Raw genomic sequence first — 18,615 nt, 5'->3', positions numbered from 1 at the left:
TCCACCTATGATCACCAGTCATGGGGGCAATCCTTCTTCTTCAATCCACCCTCTTCCTTCATTCAATCCGACTTCTTCATTCATTCCTTCAATGAGTGTTCCTATTACATCTCCACAAATGAACATGACGCAAGGGGGCAATTCATTTAACCATTCCATTCCTCCTTGTAGTGCTCCTTTTTCCCAATCATCTCCTATGACTAACTATCATAGTGTCCTGCCACCTTACTCTCAATCAATACCTTCTTTCAATAACATAATACCTCCATCACAATCTAACATGTCTAATATGAACTCTTCAACTAAAGCGACCATTACCAATCTTGCACAAACTGTCTCTTCTTTACAGCAACAAATTGCCGCTATGAACCAATCTAAGTGTAGTATGCCCACATTTGATGTTGCGAGCCCACTTTCTCTTGACATTGTTCGAGCTATCCCCCCTAAACATGTTGAAATCCCGCAGTTGGAGCTTTATAATGGTAAAGGTGATCCTCTAACACATGTTAAGACCTTTCAAACAATATGTACCAATTTTGCTCATGACCAAAGGTTGCTTGCAAAACTGTTTACTAGAACATTAAGAGATAAGGCTCTACAATGGTATTGCTCGTTGCCTTCCTATTCTATTACTTCCTTCAAACAACTTGCAAATGCTATTATTCAACAATTTCAAAACAATATAAGTCCTAAAGTTACTTTGATTGATTTAATGCATTGTAAACAAGGTGTTAAAGAAAAAGTGACTGATTTCATTGGTAGACATAAGCATTTGTGTGCTCAAATTTCTTTTCCAGTACTTGATAATGATATTCAAAGAATCTTTATTTCTAATTTACAAAAAGATATTAGAGAAAAACTTCTGTTTTCTGAGTTTACTTCTTTCCAACAGTTGTGCGCAACTCTTCACAATTATCAACTGACTGTGAGTCAAATGGAACAAGCAAATCCTATGGCTCCGAGTGATAAGGGTGATAGTAGTCAACAACCATTTGGGAAGTTTAAACCGAACAGAGAGTTCATTAAGTTCAAAGAAAACATCATCAACAACAATGTGAATGCAGCATCAGGTGTGCCTCCTATTTCTAAGTTCTTCAAGAAAGAAAGAAAGTTTACTCCTTTGAATGAATCATTGCATAGTATTATGAATAAGTTATTGGAACAAAATGTGCTTACTCTCCCTCCTATAAAGCAAATAGATCCTGCAAAGATTAATTCACCCTATTTTGATAACAAATCTTTTTGTCAATTTCATCGTCAACCTAGGCATGATACTGAAAAATGTTTTGCTTTAAAGGGTAAAATTCAAGATTTGATTGATAATAATACTATCTCTGTTTCAAGTGTGAATGATAAAGGCAAATCATTTGTAGCTCCTCCTAACCAAAATCTTAAGATTTTTACTAATCCATTACCTTCTCATACCTCTAATGTGATTGAGACTAATGATTCCTCTTTCTCACCTAATGATCTTGTGTCTATGACTCCGAATGTGATTAACTTTGTAGAGTAGCAGAAAATCCCTAAAGAACCTTCCATCACATTTGATTCCAGTGAAACTATCAGGGCACCTGATGGTCCTTTATATATAGTTGCAAAAGTCAAAAATACACCTTGTCGTGGAGTGCTTATTGATCCTTCTTGCATGGTTAATGTCATTTCCTGAAGAATTTCTTTTTACTTTGCAATTGAATCAAGTGATCTATGACAAAACAAATGTGGTTGTGAAATTATTTGATGCATTTTCTTCTCCTGCAATTGGTTCTATTACATTACCTATTGAGGTCCATAACAAATCCCTTGATGTGAGCTTTGCTATTATTCCATCATCCAAACAATTTCATGTGAAGCTAGGCTATCCTTGGCTATCTTCCATGAAAGCTATTGCTTCTCCTATTCACAAGTGTTTGAAATTTCCCCATAATGGTGAAGTTGTTACTGTCAATCATAGTCTCTTTAAACCAGCTGAAAGAACTTCTAGTGTTCCTATTGATTATTTTTGGCCTAAACAATTTCAATCTCTTCCACCGCGAAGTGATCATCTTTTCAAATCTTATCAAAAGTGGAAAAAAGACATGATCTTATCTCTAAGTGAACCTAGAACACCCAAACTTGATATTCCTATCGTTCTTGAGAAGGAAGTTCTTCCTTTGAAAGATAAAACTAATGTCTTTCCTCAAAAAGATTCCCAACCCATCCCTATGAATGTGACTACGTCTATGTCTAATAAACTTTCTAAAGGTAGACCTATACCTCCTCGTCATGATGGACTTGGTCTCCTGCCTAAACTAGATATTCCTCCTTTATATGGAGCAGTTCCTCCTCCTTCCTCTTATAGAGAGAAGAGATCTTCCTCTTCTCCTATTGTCCAACCTAAGAGACCACAACCTAAACACCCAAGTGATAAGGATGAGAACATTCCTCCTCCTCAATCTTCTCAACTTCCTACTAAGACTAGACGAAATCATTCTGCACGTGAACGCCGACGAAAGCGTCGTCTTAGAGCTCGTGCAGCTGTTTCCCAAACTTTGCAATCCCCAAAAACACCTTCAGCTAGTATTATTCCATTTTCTCCTCAGCCAAAAATTGAGCCAAAATCTCCTAAACATAAGATGCATGATGGTTTTGATCCTGTGCGAGTTAAAGATCCTATTTTTATAAATCTTGATGATGATATAGATGAAAATGTTACTTCTCTTTCTTCTGATAGTGAATATGAATATGTTGATGTTGATAACTATTTATCTAATGAATTTTCTAAAGCACTTATCCTAGCTCCTAGACAAGAACAACGTGGCTTGGAACATGAACATAGCCCTTGTTTGGATCTTGTGATAGCTCCATCTGCTGTGTTGGATGTTCCTCCTCTAGCGTGTTTCCTGCCTTCCCGAAATATTGATCAGCAAGATCGGGGGGTGGATGATGTGCTAGACTAGTTCATTAGCATAGCAGACTCTCTCCTCCTCTCTTGATCTCTTTTGTTACTTCTTCTATGTGTTATTCTCATTCTTCTATTTGTTGTCCTTAATGTTGTCTACTTGAGGATGATGCAAAACATTGAGATCTCTTTTGGTCTCTCTCATGTTGACTCAAAAGACACATGTGTTCCCTCCTTCTAGGTGACCTTCCTTGATTGGGGAATGAAGAACAATTATGCATACATACATATGATATACATGAATTATCATATAGCATACTGACCCCAAGGAAAGCGAAGTCACCTCGTTCTTTGTGTTTTGTGTCTATTATCTTTGGGTTTATCTCACACTTGGGGGCTAAATCTTTGTGATAATGTGCTCCTTTCCCTTCTCATTTATTATGTGTATCATTACCTTAAAGCAATCACCCCCGATGAGGCGTGTGCGATCGCTTTAACGTAGGGGGCATACACTCCATTCATATCTCTTCAAGATACTTGAAAATTTCTTGGCGAACTTAGCTTTTCCTTGAAAATTGTTGGTATTTTTTCTTGCATGACTCATAGTGAGGGAACCTTACTACTGACAGTCATGGTTCTCCCTTGTGATCTTCCCTTTTACTTTGTCAATCGAAGTCGTAAGATCCTTAGTCCACTGGGGGCTTGGTGTATCTTGCCTCCTTGACGTGGTGAAAGTCTTTTCAATGTTGTTTCCTTGTACTTTACCGGAAGTATGGGCGTACGCTTATACTCTCGCTAAAGTGGGGGCTAAATGTAGCGTCCTAAAATTGCGACACTTGCAATTTTGACTGCATTTGGGTCTTCACGATGGCGGCGCAACGTTGAACCTGAATGGAGACCCCGAAACCTGTTTACGACATCAAAAACTGCATCTTTCTGCACCTTGGCCTGATTCTCCTTGCACCTTGCTGTCCCGGGAGGTGGGACCATGGCACCCAGCGCCTTGGTCCTTCAGGACCATGACGCCTAGTGCCCTGGTCCTTCAGGACCATGACGCCTAGCGCCCTGGTCCCTCAGGACCATGGCGCCCAGCGCCCTGGTCCCTGGCCCTATTTTGGGCCCGGTCTCTTGTTGGGCATCAGGTTTTTAAGTTTGCAATTTGGAAAATGATGCTCCTAGGTCGGCCTAAGGTTGGAAAAATTAGTCTCCTAACCCTAATTGACAAGTATATAAACTACATTTCCCCTCCCCAAAAAGAGAGAGCGAAATATATGTGTGCAAGAGGCGGAAGCGATAGGCAAACATTCAAACATTCACACATTCAAGCATTCAAGCATTCCTTCAAGCAATTGAGCATTCTAAGTCTCCATTCAAGGCTAGGTGTTGCATTCAAGACAAGGATTCAACCATTGAAGAGGAGATCACTTACAACATACAACATACAACATCATTACACCTTCGCATGTAAGAATACAAACATTCTTACAACAAGGTATCAGTACTTGATTACATTACAAACATTTACATTTATAGCATTCTCATTTCTTGGTTAATTCCAAAACCAGGGTTTGACCTGAAGGCAAACCCCTAATCCCTAACCCCCCAATCGTCCTCTCTTTCCTGTGTGTAGGTTGCAGGTACGCGGCTGTAATTGAAGATCTGGAATCCTTGTGCAGAGACGAACAGATCCCCCTTCGTTTCGTGGATTTTTCGAAGGACCGTGTGCACTCCAAGCGCCATCGTCCCGTCAACTTCTCTCAAACTTGCAGGATGGCATCATCTCGACATTTCACTGCTAATTTCAGGTCCGTAGCTTCATCCTGTGTCCCTATCTCTTTCTACAAACGAATCTTTCTCACTTTACATGCATTCCTAGTTCAATCCTTCTATCTACATTCTTTACAAAAGAGGGTATCCTTGATGTCTCAACCCTTGAAACTCATTTAGAATTCAATCTTGCATTGTGTGGGATTGGATCTTGTGAGTTTCAACCCCTCTTTTGAATGTAAATTCTCTCCTAAGTGAAAACCGTCAACCCTAGTGACCTCCTTTCTCTCTCCTTGGAGTGGGGGAACACCTAGGGTTCGATTTTCCGCTTTACACATCCCTGACCCAATACTAGGCATCAGGGATGGGAACATCCCTAATCCTCATGGGATTTCTTTTTGTCTGTCTATCCAAGTTCAAATGGTTGGGGGTTGAGATGCCAACCCTGCCATAGAATGCTTTAATAAAACCCTTACGTGATTTCTATCCATTGATTCACTATTTAGATAGTTTGTTAATTCAATTTAGGGCATAATGAATGTGGAAGATCCCCAATTTTTGGAAACAAACTAAAACTAAACCAAAAAATACCACTAAAAATTGAGGGCAGACACCTATGGACAAAGCATGTAGGGAAAAACAACAACAACCCTAATACACATACTAGCTAAATGTGGAAAGATAAGGGTTTAAACCAGAGAGCCACATCCAAAAACAATAGTGGAGAGACCGAAAGGGGAGAAACCCTAACACAAACAAAAAGGAAAGAAAGCAAAGAAAGAGGACAAAGAAAACAAAGAAAATACAAAGAAGGAACCCTACTCAAGATAGGAAAAACCCCTCCAACAAAACCACCAAACCCTAGCCAAAACACCTAACAATTCTCCTTCTTACACATGCAAGAGCTCTTGGAGATCACCCTAATAAGCATTGGAATGTGTTAAAATGCGGTGTAAAGTGAGTTGCAAGTCAGGTTTAAATAAGCAAGGAGAGTGCATAAATGCTAGGACAGTGGGTAGGTGAACGTAAGACCCATTGGGGGTTAGGGGTGACAAGGTGCACCTGAGAAGGCAAGCACCTCCACCTCCAATCCTCGATCCCCACTGGGGTTTGTCGAGGGTTGGGGTGAGGACATCCTTGATCTCCAACACGGAAGGTAGACTAACAAAAACCGAGGGTCAATGGTTAGGAGTCCTCGACTTGAAAACTGGAAGAGGGATCCTCGATCCCCAATCCTTGCAAGCCTGGAAATGGTGTAGGAAAGGAAAATGGAGAAACGAAAAGAGGAGAAAAAAGAAGAAAAATAATAAAAAAACAAGGAGAGAAAGAGAAAAAATAAAAGGATACAAACAAACAAAAAGAAAACGCGAAGACAAAGCAGAGAAAAAAGGGTGTCCCTATTTTATCGAAAGATAAAACGAGGCATGAGTTTTGGAGGCACATCATGTTGCCACTTACCTATTCTCCTCACCAACACCCCCAACCCTTCTTTCCACCTCTTTGTATTCTCCTTCAAATCGTCTACAACAATCAATTTTTCTACTCCTGAACTCTCTAACACCCTAATGATGTATCACAGAGTGTGATCTGAAATGTTGATAGAAATAAAAACACACAATCGAAATCCAAAAGAAAAACATAACAACGTTATAGATTGTTAGAAATCCAAAAGCAACACATAACAACATTATAGATTGTGGAAAACTGATATCAACAAGCGTTAATTGTACTTTGCTCCCAATCTTAAATTAAGAAATATCATAGCACAAATGTGGGGAATACGCCTCATTGCATTGTAATTTGTGATTTGACATTTGGATTTAAAAAAACCTTTTCAGTCTTTTGCCAAATAAACGATTGTATTAAGATTCATTTCTTAAATCACCGTTCGCCTATAAGAGGTAATGTTTTAGTTTGCTTAAGTTATTAGACTAGTTATGTCGAAGGCGTTCTTTATATTAAAAAGAATGATCTAAATTGCTAAATCAACGGTTCAACATGACAATTAAATTGATCTTGGCTGTTCATTTTTATACCGGTCACCATCGCCCACGAAATTTATTTTCCAGTGTGGTTCTATCTTCTGCCAATCCAAAACTCATACACCTTTGTACATATCCCTCGAATTAAAGATAACATCAGATCATTGAGACTACAGTGACTGGTGTGACATTCATTGAATTTAAATGCTGATGGCCCATTGCTCTAAGTACTGCAAGTTAGTAATTTTTCCTGAAATGCTAATGGCACAGCTTTGATTAAACCTGCAAGTAGGTACTTCACATTCACAGATAATGACCATATTTCAAAAATAGAGGATAAGTTATTATTATCTCTCTCTAGAAATCGCGTGATCAGACGCTCAAGTTGTTTTCACGCTTTAATCCCATGTACTTCGGTTTTTACATCTCCAGATATACTTTGAAGGCAAAAGGAGAGAGATCAAGCACGACAGAAAATGGTGAACATGGGAGGAGTTTATGGAAAGACATTCATGTCTTTTTTGAGCATTGATTTGATTAGCGTACTAGTGTTTACTTGAATCTGGACTAATTAGGTAAGCTCATATTTAATAGATTTGGTATATAGCTTGAATATTTTTTGTCAGAAGAGCATCAGTAGTCATATTAGTTGTATTATTGTGCATTCTTTGTGCAATCAATATTTTAGTTATTAACCTTACAAGAATAAAAAAAAATTCGTAAGTTTATTAATAATTTTCACGTGTATCAATAATTGCTTACCTTTTAGCTTTTTTGGACAATAATTGACTCATTTATGCATTCACTATTGAGACATTTGTGCACTACTGATTTTAAGTTGTGTTATGCATTCTTTGTGCATTCAACCTTTCAGTTATTAACTTTAAAGGGATTAAAGAAATGATAACTAAAAGTTCATTAATAATTTTCATATGTACCAATAGCTGCTTACCTTTTAGCTTTTCTAAACAATAATTGATCCATTTGTGCATTGACTACTGGGACATTTGTAGACGACCAGCAATTTTAATTTTAAGTTTAGGATTATTGAGGCATCTTTAAGTAGATATTGGACGACACATTGAAATGTCTACTTTTGACTGTTGTGATGCGCATACAAATATTGTCGAAATATACCATTTAGAATATGTAGATGAACAAAATCTACTAATATGCTTCTTGTATTAAGTATTTTTATTTTTCATTTGTTAGTATAATTTCCTTTTTAAAGGAGCAGTGAAGAATGTTTGTACTGGCAGTTGTTGCAAAAGAGCAGCGAAGAACAATTGTACTGGAATATGTGGCCGTTATGTGCACTTTCATTGCTTAATCAGAGACGTGTCTATTCTAGCTCCAAAACCTTCAATTCTTACAGCGTGTTGTTGACAACTTAAAAAATCGTGACCATTCTTTCCAAAATCAATAGTATATAACGATCAATAATCTGCGTGTTATTGACTCTGTACTGTGGTTTTGGAGCCAGAATAGCTGCAGCCCTTAAGAAGTGTACGAGCTCCCCTTCCAAGATGTGTAAAAGACCACATTCTTGTAACGCTTCAGTTGCCCAAGTCCACAGGCATCTTTTCTAAACACTGATATTTTCCATAATCATTCATTGTACAGATGAACTTGATATTTTGTATATTCGTTAATTGATTTATTCTCCGATTCAATTTGTAGATTGTTAAACAAGATTGTAAGGTTCTACTTTTCACGATATATTTTTGTTGTTGTAAATTAAAATTTTGTACGTCAATATTTTTTAATTGATATTCAATTTTTCCTTTGCTGGAGAGATGATCTTATGGTAATAGAATTGTAAATCTATATGTAATTGTGCCAATATTGAGTTTGAATAATGAGGTTGGGTAAATATAAGATTTTTAATTTCTAAAAAGTCTTTTACAATATATATGAAGCTAGTGTTGGGTGCATTTATTGGAAGCATTTGAATTTGAGTAATAGGCTTATGACTTCATGAACAATTTATACACTGTTTTGATGAGATGACATTTTCTAATTGTTTGATTTTTTAATGAAATTCTAGATAAATACTGAACTTTAAATATTAATTTTCTTGAGTCTATAATGTCTCCTTGTTCTTACGATGAGTCTGCTTTGAATTCTTACAATTTACTAAAGACACAATTTTAGAGATATTTGCACTCTTTTTGGCATTATTTTGTGGAAAGAAAAGAAGAACTTTCTCATTATTTTGATATTCCTAAACTGAAATGGTATATAATGAATTCTTGAAAGAGGTTTATTCAGCTATTGTGTGACATTTATTCTTGTCAGTGTGTTGGCCTTTCCTTATGCAACTCAGTTATAACGTGTATGAGTAATGGGATTGAGTTGGCCATTCTAAATATACTGTACTGTACTTAGTATACTCACTCCAGCGAGTACTAAATATAGCTGGTCATTTCCTATTTAAGTTCTTTTAGACCAGTGAATACTCGTTGAGTCGATGACAACTGTTTTTGTACATATTATTTATTGTTTGGTACATATGATTTAGTGCACTTGGGCTAGGTAGTTGCTTTTCAAGATCAAATAGTACTAGCTGCTATATTGACTGACGTATGGGAATGATTGAGATCAAATATGGTTCCGAAAGTCTTTTATTTGGCACCGATCTGATGGAATAATCAAGAATTGTTTCTTAATAAAATGTTCTCAAAATATTATTTGAGGTACTAGTTGCGTAATTTGTAATTTATCAGAAAATAATAACAAAAAATTCAATAAATAATTTCATATGTATGGTAATTAGTTTCTTTTTAGCATTTTTGGATTCTAATTGATTCATTTGTGTACCTTTATTGGTACTCATAGTACACAACTATTGAGGCATTTGTGCATAAGTAGGGCTATTGGGGCATCTTTAAGTAGGTATAAGGGGACACTTTTAAATGTGTATTTTTTGACCCTTGTGCGCATAGTAGATCCCACAATGTGCATCATTATAACAATAGTTATAAGCAATTAAGGTGCATACAAATACAAACAAATTTTTTTGTTGAAATCTAATATGCCGATAATAGTGGCCCAACAAAGATTTGAACCTTGGTGGTGGTTTCACCAAGAAAGTGTTTTAACCGATGTACTACGTGGGTCACCTTGTTTTCTTTTTATTGAACAAAGCTAATTACAAATAAAGAATAATAGCTGTATAAAAAAGGACATTGCATTTTTGTTATAATGTAATTTTTACATATAATTATACATTAAAATCAATTTTAAAATAAAATTATAATTTATAAAAAGTAATTTTGATAATTGAAAAAATACTAAATATAATTTTAGTTTTTGAATAATTTTTAATTAAGAAATAGTTCATTAAAAAATCTTCATCTCTATAATTTAAATTTTTTTAGGTTTTGAATACCATTAAAAATCTTCATTATTATTAAAAAATATTTTTATTGATTATTATATTTTAATTATTTTCTTTAAAATATTCATTAAATATTTAAATTTTTTTTTTTAATAATATTTGGATATGGGAGCAGAGTGGACCACTAGGGTTTCTGTAGTGTCATAAATTATGCCCTGTGCATTTATGACACTTACGCATCGCACCCAATGCATTTATGACACTTACGCATCGCACCCAATGCATTTATGACAAGGCCCGTGATCAATATTTTACCATTTTGACATCACGGCCTCTAAAGATAAAGCGTCACCCATCTTTCTAACACATTGATTAGGGTTATCTTTGGATGGACAGAAGAACAATGTGTAGACGTCTAATCGGTGCTCTAGTGTCCCAATGACTCCCAAATGTAGAATGGCATATTTATCATCAACCTTTCGACAACGCATGTCCTTTAGCTTGGGCGTGTCCAAAATGGTCACTCACACTTGTTTGTAGTTTTAAAAAGTCATTCTCTCGCTCATTCTCCCTCTTCTAGCTTTCTCTTGGCCTTTGGATTTTTGGGCTTTCTTGGTGCTCTAAGAAAATCTGTACAATCTCGAGTGTGGCTCTCATAATCTTGATCTCTCTATCAAGTGTTCTTGGAACTCTTACTACAACAATCTCATTTTGAGCTTTGTCACGCTCTTATCTCAAGAGAGGGGTTTGGCTAAAACGCTTTGTCTTCTCTCTTATCTCATGCATTTTTTATGTTGCATTATCATATCTAATCAATCTTTAAATACATCTATTGTCTAGTTTCATTTAGTTTATTTTATCTTTATATCTCATGCAATAGGGGTTTTCCCACATTAAGCGAGGTTTGTTTATGTTTCTTTGTCATTTTATCATCGTATCTTACATAATAGGGGTTTTCGTTCATTCAACGAGGTTTTTTATATTAAGCTAAAATATTTCTATATATTATATCAATCTAGTTATTTGTGGTAGTGGAAACGTCAAAGCGGGGGTTTGACTAAGGCAAACTCATATACAACCCCAACATTTTCTCCCATCTCATTGTGTGTAGGTGGTAAGCAAATTAAGCATCACTAAGAACGTATTCTAGAATAATTTTGGTATATTCTCAAGTTTTTATCCATACAGATGATAGCATGGTGTGTAGACGTACCCACATTGTGCCAATATCCTAAACCTAAGACCGAACGAGTTCTCTATTATAGCTTTTATTTGTTTATGTATTTCTTCGATAATTATAACTCTTTTGTTTTGTTATACATACTTTAATATTTTGTAGTTTAAATAAATTAGTTTAGTTGTTATTTATTCATTGTATTTCTATCCCTTGGCTCACCTTTAGCACTAGTAAAGTGAGTTAGCATGATGTAGTAGATTTGTTCCTTGAGATTTGTCATCTTAAGGGTAGAAAATTTCTTCCTCTACATTTTGGTGAAGCTGACGTGAATGACTTATGTCAGATAGATCTTTCTCTTAGAGTTTGATGCATTTGATAAGGCATTCTCCAAGGATGACTTCAATATGCTAGATGAGGCTTTGGATTACTTTCTAGAAATGTACCCTCCTAGAGGGGGAGATGTTAGAGATTGTTTATCTCCAACCTTTTCTTCTTCTAAGGACGAAGAGTTCATGAATGTCATTGTTATTTCTATAGCTCCATGAAGGCCTAAGAGACCATAAATTTACGTGACTGTATCTAGTCCTTCTCCTAATAAAGTCAAATCCATTGGTGGGAAAACGTTTAAGTGAGATGCTCTTGATTTGTATACTAAGTTTATGTAGTCTAAGCAATCTTCCTATAACACTATTTCTCACATATACAATACAAGATGGAATTAACAACATCCCAATTAGTCAATTTCACCTTTACCATATCCTCAAACAAGTCTTCCTAAAGTAACTCAAGCCATAAATAAGCACCTAGGTGATTGTGTTCTTATCGAGCAACTTAAAGTTACTCCTGCTAAGATCTCACTATGGGATTTCCTTCAAACTACTCTGATGTATCAAGGTATGTTACATAGGAGGCTTTACAAAAGATTTTGTTCCCTTCTTCTATAAGACCAGTAGATGTGAATGCATTGATGGATCATATTTGTTTAGAGTTGGTAAATATTATGTTCTATCCTCATGAACTTATGCCTCCTAAAGTTAGGAACTTGGTTGATCCTTTGATGATAATTGTTCATGTTAATGGTGTCAGCATTTGGTGTTCTCTTATTAACACAGGGTCAACACTTAATGTTTGTAGTATAGATATATTACAAAAAATTAAAGCGCATCCAAATTCGCTTGCAACATCTTCTTTATTTATTCATGATTTTGATAATACTAGAAATTTTATTGTGGGCACTATCATTTTGCCCCTTAATCTTAGACCGGTTACTATCCTAACCCTAGTACATGTGATGCCAAGGCCTTTATCTTAAAACCTTCTTTTGGGTAGACCTTGGCTTCATGCTTTGGGAGCTGTTTCTTCTACCCTTCATGAGTCGATAAAGTTTGTTGCACATAATCAAGTGGTCACAATCAAGGTTGACGCTGATTCCATGTACCTATGTCAAATGGCAGTAGCAGATCAGGTTTCTACTATGCCTTTATTCAAAAAATATACTTCAACATTATCTTCTCCAATGATAACTTTTGCTTCTATGACATCTCCTAAGAAAGAGATTTAGAAGAGTGATGAAGAGTTTAAAAATAAATCACGTGAGGACCTTCCAAAAGAGGATCCTCCCAAGGCAAACCTATCAAAAGAATAAAACTCTAAGTCTGTGCCTTGGTTAATTCCCCCTCTACCAAACCATCTTCTCCACCTAAAGTGAACGCTTTCTTGTGTGATGATTGGGGTTCCTTAGACTTCACTAATTCTCATGTTGGTGAATATAAGGTTGACCCCATCTAGCTAAGGTTTCCTAAAATTGCATTTGCCTTGGCCAAAAAAGATGATTACGCATCTATAAAGCGAGGTGATACTTATCATGTCGATCATTTGTGTTATACCAGACCCTCGACCTAGATAGAGAGATTCATGGCAGCTATGGTCCGGGGTATAATCTTGCCTCAAGTCTTGGTTTTGATGGTCAATATTATGGACCTAATGAATAGGGTATTAAGATTCCTTTGGAACTTGAACCCCATCATCATAACATCAGGCTTGGATATCAACCTACATCTTGCAAAGTAAAACCATGGTTAAATGTTAACATGATTTTTGTGAATGTTCTCCCTCTTAAGCTTGTGCATCCTGAATATCTTGATATTATTGCATTGCCCAATGAAATTCCTTCAGACCTCTTGCCAAGTCTAAAGAATCATTGAAGGAATTATTGGGTGTGTATTTAAAATTACCTTCTTATCACCATGAGCGACGATTCTCATGTTGTTTGAATGATCAAGTATACTTTGGATCTAGTGTTATGAGTGCTGATGAAAATCATCAACCTTATCTCATGATGAGGAAAATGTACCTTTCTCTCATCCTAAAGATTGTAGTACGCTCCTTCAAGGATATACTACTAATGTTATCATGGATACTAACTATTCGAGTAAGATTATCAAAATTGAGAAATGTTTATCTCCTGAAGAATCTAAAGTACATTCAAACCTCTTACATTAGTACCCAATGTTTTCTCTTGGTCATATGATGGCACGCCAAGGATTGATGAATCCGTTGTGATTTGCAATATTGTGTTAAGTCCTGATACCAAGCCTGTAAAATAGAAGATTCAAAATATGAATCCCATGATAGCTTTATTGGTCAAGAAAGAGATAGAGAATTTTTTAAAGGCTATCTTTTTTTGTCCTATTGAATATTCTCTTTGGATCTCAAATATTGTTCCAGTGGGTAAGCCTGTTAGTCAAATCCAAATATGCAATTTAAATGGGGTCAAGATTGTCAGGAAGCATTTGAGTCTATTAATGAATATCTGGCTAGCTCACCTATTTTGATGACGACTATGTTAGATAGACCCTTTCTACTATATATCTCTACATCATCTAGTGCAATAGCTGCTTTGTTAGCTTAGTATGATGATGATGGCAATGAAAGAGAAGTGTACTACATCAGTCATGTTCCTGTAGAATACATGTAGCATCCTGAAATTGCACCCCTTGCAATTTTGACCGCATCTTGGGCCCTCACCTTACCGGTCTCACCCCCATGCTTGATTGAGACCTGTTTATGCCTCCCCTATGCAACCAGACCTCTTTTTTCCACTTTACAATTTTTATAGCTCTTGATCCTGGCCTAAATTAGGGTAGGACCAGGGTGCCACGCCTTGGTCCTCCCTAATCAGGACTTATTTTGGCCCTTAGGCCCTATCTCAAATGTGAGCAAAAAATTACTTCCCCAGTCGACCTATGTTAGAAAATTAAACAATTGACGACATGCAAGTATATAAGGATATTTTCCCCTGTCATTTTCCATCTATCAATCATAAGGTGATAGCATGACAAAGTGGAGAAGGCAAGGAGAATACATTCAAGCATCAAACATTCAAGCATTCATCATCTAGCATTCCTCAAGGCTACATATTCTTCATCTATCCATTGAAGTAACATTACATCATTCATTTGCAAGCTTGTGTGTGCGTTAAGGTTTTGTCATGTTCATGCCATTTCATACGATGTGTGATTACATCTAAGAAGCAAAACATCATCATCATCTATTGCAGATATGAAGGTATACCTTTCTATTTGCAGTATTTCACTCAAGGTTGATTCCAAAACGAGGTTTGACTTAGGAAAACCCTTATTCCCAACCCCTTTCTTCTTCTTTTTGTGTGAAGGAAGCAGGTGCATGACTGTACTTCTAGAATTGAGGTTTATTTGCAGAGACAAAAAAACCCTTTTCGACACGCAGAAAGTTTAGAGGACCAATAGGAGGGCGACCTGTTCTAGACCCACAGTCCCTACAACTTTTGGTAGATTTCAGAGAGCAACTCTGAATCATCTCAAACTTCTTAGATTCAACTGTGCGACTGAACCCTAAATCTGTAACTCATTGTTTCCACCTACTTTGTCTTCAATTTCAGCACTTTACTTATTCAACTTACAAAAGAGGGTCAAACACATTCTAAACATAATCAATCTACTTAATATTCAATCCTTGCATCATTTAGGATTGGATCTAGTGGATTCATCCCCTCTTTTGAATGTAAAGTTCTCCAAGTGAAAATCAGTTTAGTGATTCCACCTTTCCATGTGGTGAATTTTCTAAGCCCTAAATTTTCCACTTTACATTTTGGTGAACCCGGCTCCTTACACCATTAATTCCGTTTTTTGTTTTTAGATATGAGTGTATGAAATTTAAAATTCAAATTTTCATTTACAAGTTTGATTTCCTTGCAAATTTTTAAAATTTGGAGGTTAATTTCATTAAAACCTTAATTTTAAAATTCAAAATCGATCTTGTGATTTGTATAATTTGGATTAATTATTTTAGATATGAGCATTCATTCAATTTGAAAATTCAAATTTTCATCTAAAAGTCAAATTTCACAATTAATTTTTAAATTTTTAAATTGAGCTTGTGGGTTGTTTAAATTTTTAATTTCCCTCTCCAAATTTGGTTACTAAATTCAAATTCAAATTCAAAATTGCAACTTCGAATCAAATTTCAATTTCAAATTTAAATTTTAAAATTAAGTGGTTAATTAAATAAACCCTAATTTCTAAATTTAAATTGATCTTGAGCGTTTTCCAATTTTTCAATTTTCAAACTTCTATCTTAGATCTGTTTTCAAATTTAAATTTTAAATTAAGTGGTTCTTTCTACAAGACCCTAATTTTAAATTTAATTTTCTTGTGGACAATTTCAATTTTAAATTTTAAAAAATTTAGAGGTTAATTAAAAGAACCCTAATTTTTAAAATTAAATCAATTCTTTCAATTCTCAAATTTCAACATTTCAAATTTAAATTTTAAAATTAAGACTTTATTTAACAAAGCCCTAATTTTAAAATTAAATTTTTATTGGACAAATTCAAATTTTCTAGTGGGTAAATTAAAATTAAAATTAAGAGGTTATTTTCAAAGCCCTAATTATAAATTTAAATTTCCTAGGAGGTTGCATAATAAAAAATTGAATAATCATTTTTATAAAATTTTGAATTATTAAAATCCCAATTTCCAAGTTTCAACTTTCAAATTCTCATTTTCAAATTTTCATTTCACATTTTTCAAAAAAATCAAATTTGAATCTCATCAATTTAAATAAATTAAGTGGTTTTATTTATAAAATCCTAATTTATTAAACCTCCCCAATATGAATGCACGTGATATAATATTGCCTAGATAGTGAAGCCCCCATGGAAACTTATCCATTATTTAATCCACTGCATAGTATGTCTTTTTCTCTCCTTCATGTCTTTTAGCTCAAGAAAGTTTGGATCTACATAATGAATAGGCATATCAAAAATTCTCTTTTGATTATAGAAAGGGTGCAACTTGTTCACACTGTCCTTCTTCCTTACTTCGTCTAACACCCACAAGTTCCCCTGTTTGACTTCTAAGTCGAGATCTAGTTTGTAATAATCCCTAATTCTCACTTCATGATCATAAACACAATAAATCCAATGGTCTTTAATATATGATATTTGTTGAAAATGTGATCCTATTACTTTGTTGAATGTGCCATTTGGGTCAAAATTCGTGTGTTCTATCTTCAATAACTTCAAAGAGATTTCAATTAATTCAACCTCTATGTTGTTTGGAGCCTTCATCTCAAGGAAAGAATGATTACCTACCCTTATTGGTAATTGGAAACATGTCTTGTGAATAGAAACATCCATGGAAGGAGTTCCTTTGCATCTGAGAGGCCTAATACTCTACTCAAAAGGGTGACATAATCTCTTGCATCCATATGTTGGTAGGCTCAATGAATAATCTTTATCTACTCCTTCTAATTAGGTTTCTTTGAACTTCTCAAGCACATGCTTATTGATATATGCCATTGGGTACTTCTCCTCTACATAGTATTACTCCTCCCTAGTAGTGAATGTCACCTTAGCATATGTGTCATGTTTGGGAATGTGGAAGACAACTTCAACAACATCAAGAGAGATATAGAAAATGATTTCTCCCAATGGGCCATAGACCCTCCTCTCATTTGAAATGTAATTTGCCACGCATCCTAGGACTAAGTTTGTAGACTGTAAGGAGACAGGAAATCAAGATACATTCACCAACCTTGATGAAATTAGTGATGTAGTCCATGGTTTCCTCTCGTCTAGTTTTGACATTCACCTTAAGAATTCATCTAGGTCTATATGTCTTGGATTAGTATTTGTGATCTCCCTATTGAGAAAGTACAATTTTGTGGGAGGAAGATAACCATTGAATTTATAATTCATTGGGACAACCTCTTATTGAGACATTACTTGCTCTGCAAAAAAATACGTCAAATTAGGAGTCTTCATTGAATGAAAAAATACTATACTAGTAATGGAAAACATCTTATTAAAAGCTAGAAGAACCAACCAAGCACTAGAACAACAAAGTAATTAATCAACTAATATTCATGCCTTTACAATATTAGCAAACCTTTAATTTTGAGAGGTTGGGGACAACAACATCGCTAATCCCCACTTTAAAGAGCATAAGAGAAGCTCACGGGGGTTGAGGATGCTACATCCTCAGTCCCCACTATATAATAGTGGAAGTTGTTGGTGTAAATAATTATTCATCATGGATATTATTACACTTACTTAAGTTTACTTAGGATAATGCATTTTCATAGTAGTTTGGGTATGAGACACTTGGGTGTTTGTGCCACATTGGGATAGTGTGTGTAGGAGAAATTCCACCTTTTATGGTGTTGATTTTGTTGTTACACTCCACTCTTGTTGTTACACTCCACATTCAGTGGGTGATCCACCTCATGTGGACTATTATATTATTTCTCCTACCTACCCACACCTATTTCCTACCTACCCTTGTTTCTTATTGAGCCACATGTCATGTTTGTGTGCTCACATATCCCTAGCCTTGCCTATATAAGCAAGCTCATCTTCATTGTATGTAACTATTGAACTGATTATTGATCATTTTCTATTGATGAGAATATAGTTTATTCTTATCCCATATTATGTCTCTATTTTGTACATTTCATTGAGCTCTTGATCTTGGCAAAATCTCACAGAAGTAAACACTAGGTTGAAGATTACAACATCCTAATGCCCGATAGAATTGTATGTGAACTGTCGATCTTTGGAGGTTGGGGATGGGAACATCCCTAATTCTTGTGGGATCGCTTTTTGTCTATTTGTCCAAGTTCAAATAGTCGGGGGTTGATATGCCAAGTCCAACATAGAATACTTTAATAAAACCCTTAGTTGATTTCTATCCATTGAGTCATTATATTAGACAGTTTGTTAATTCCTTTTAGGGCATAAATGAATGTGGAAGATTCCCACTTTTTGGAAACAACCTAAATCTAAACCAAGAAACACTAGCGAAAACCCACGACACACACCTATGGACAAAACATGTAGGGAAAAATGAAACAACAACCCTAGTACACATAATAAGGTGGAAAAAACAAGGGTTCAAACCTGAGGGCCACATCCAAAAAAATTAGTGGAGAG

This window comes from Cryptomeria japonica, chromosome 3, assembly GCF_030272615.1.
Source record: "Cryptomeria japonica chromosome 3, Sugi_1.0, whole genome shotgun sequence".
In the NCBI taxonomy this organism is placed as follows: Eukaryota; Viridiplantae; Streptophyta; class Pinopsida; order Cupressales; family Cupressaceae; genus Cryptomeria; species Cryptomeria japonica.
This window is presented reverse-complemented; position numbering follows the sequence as displayed.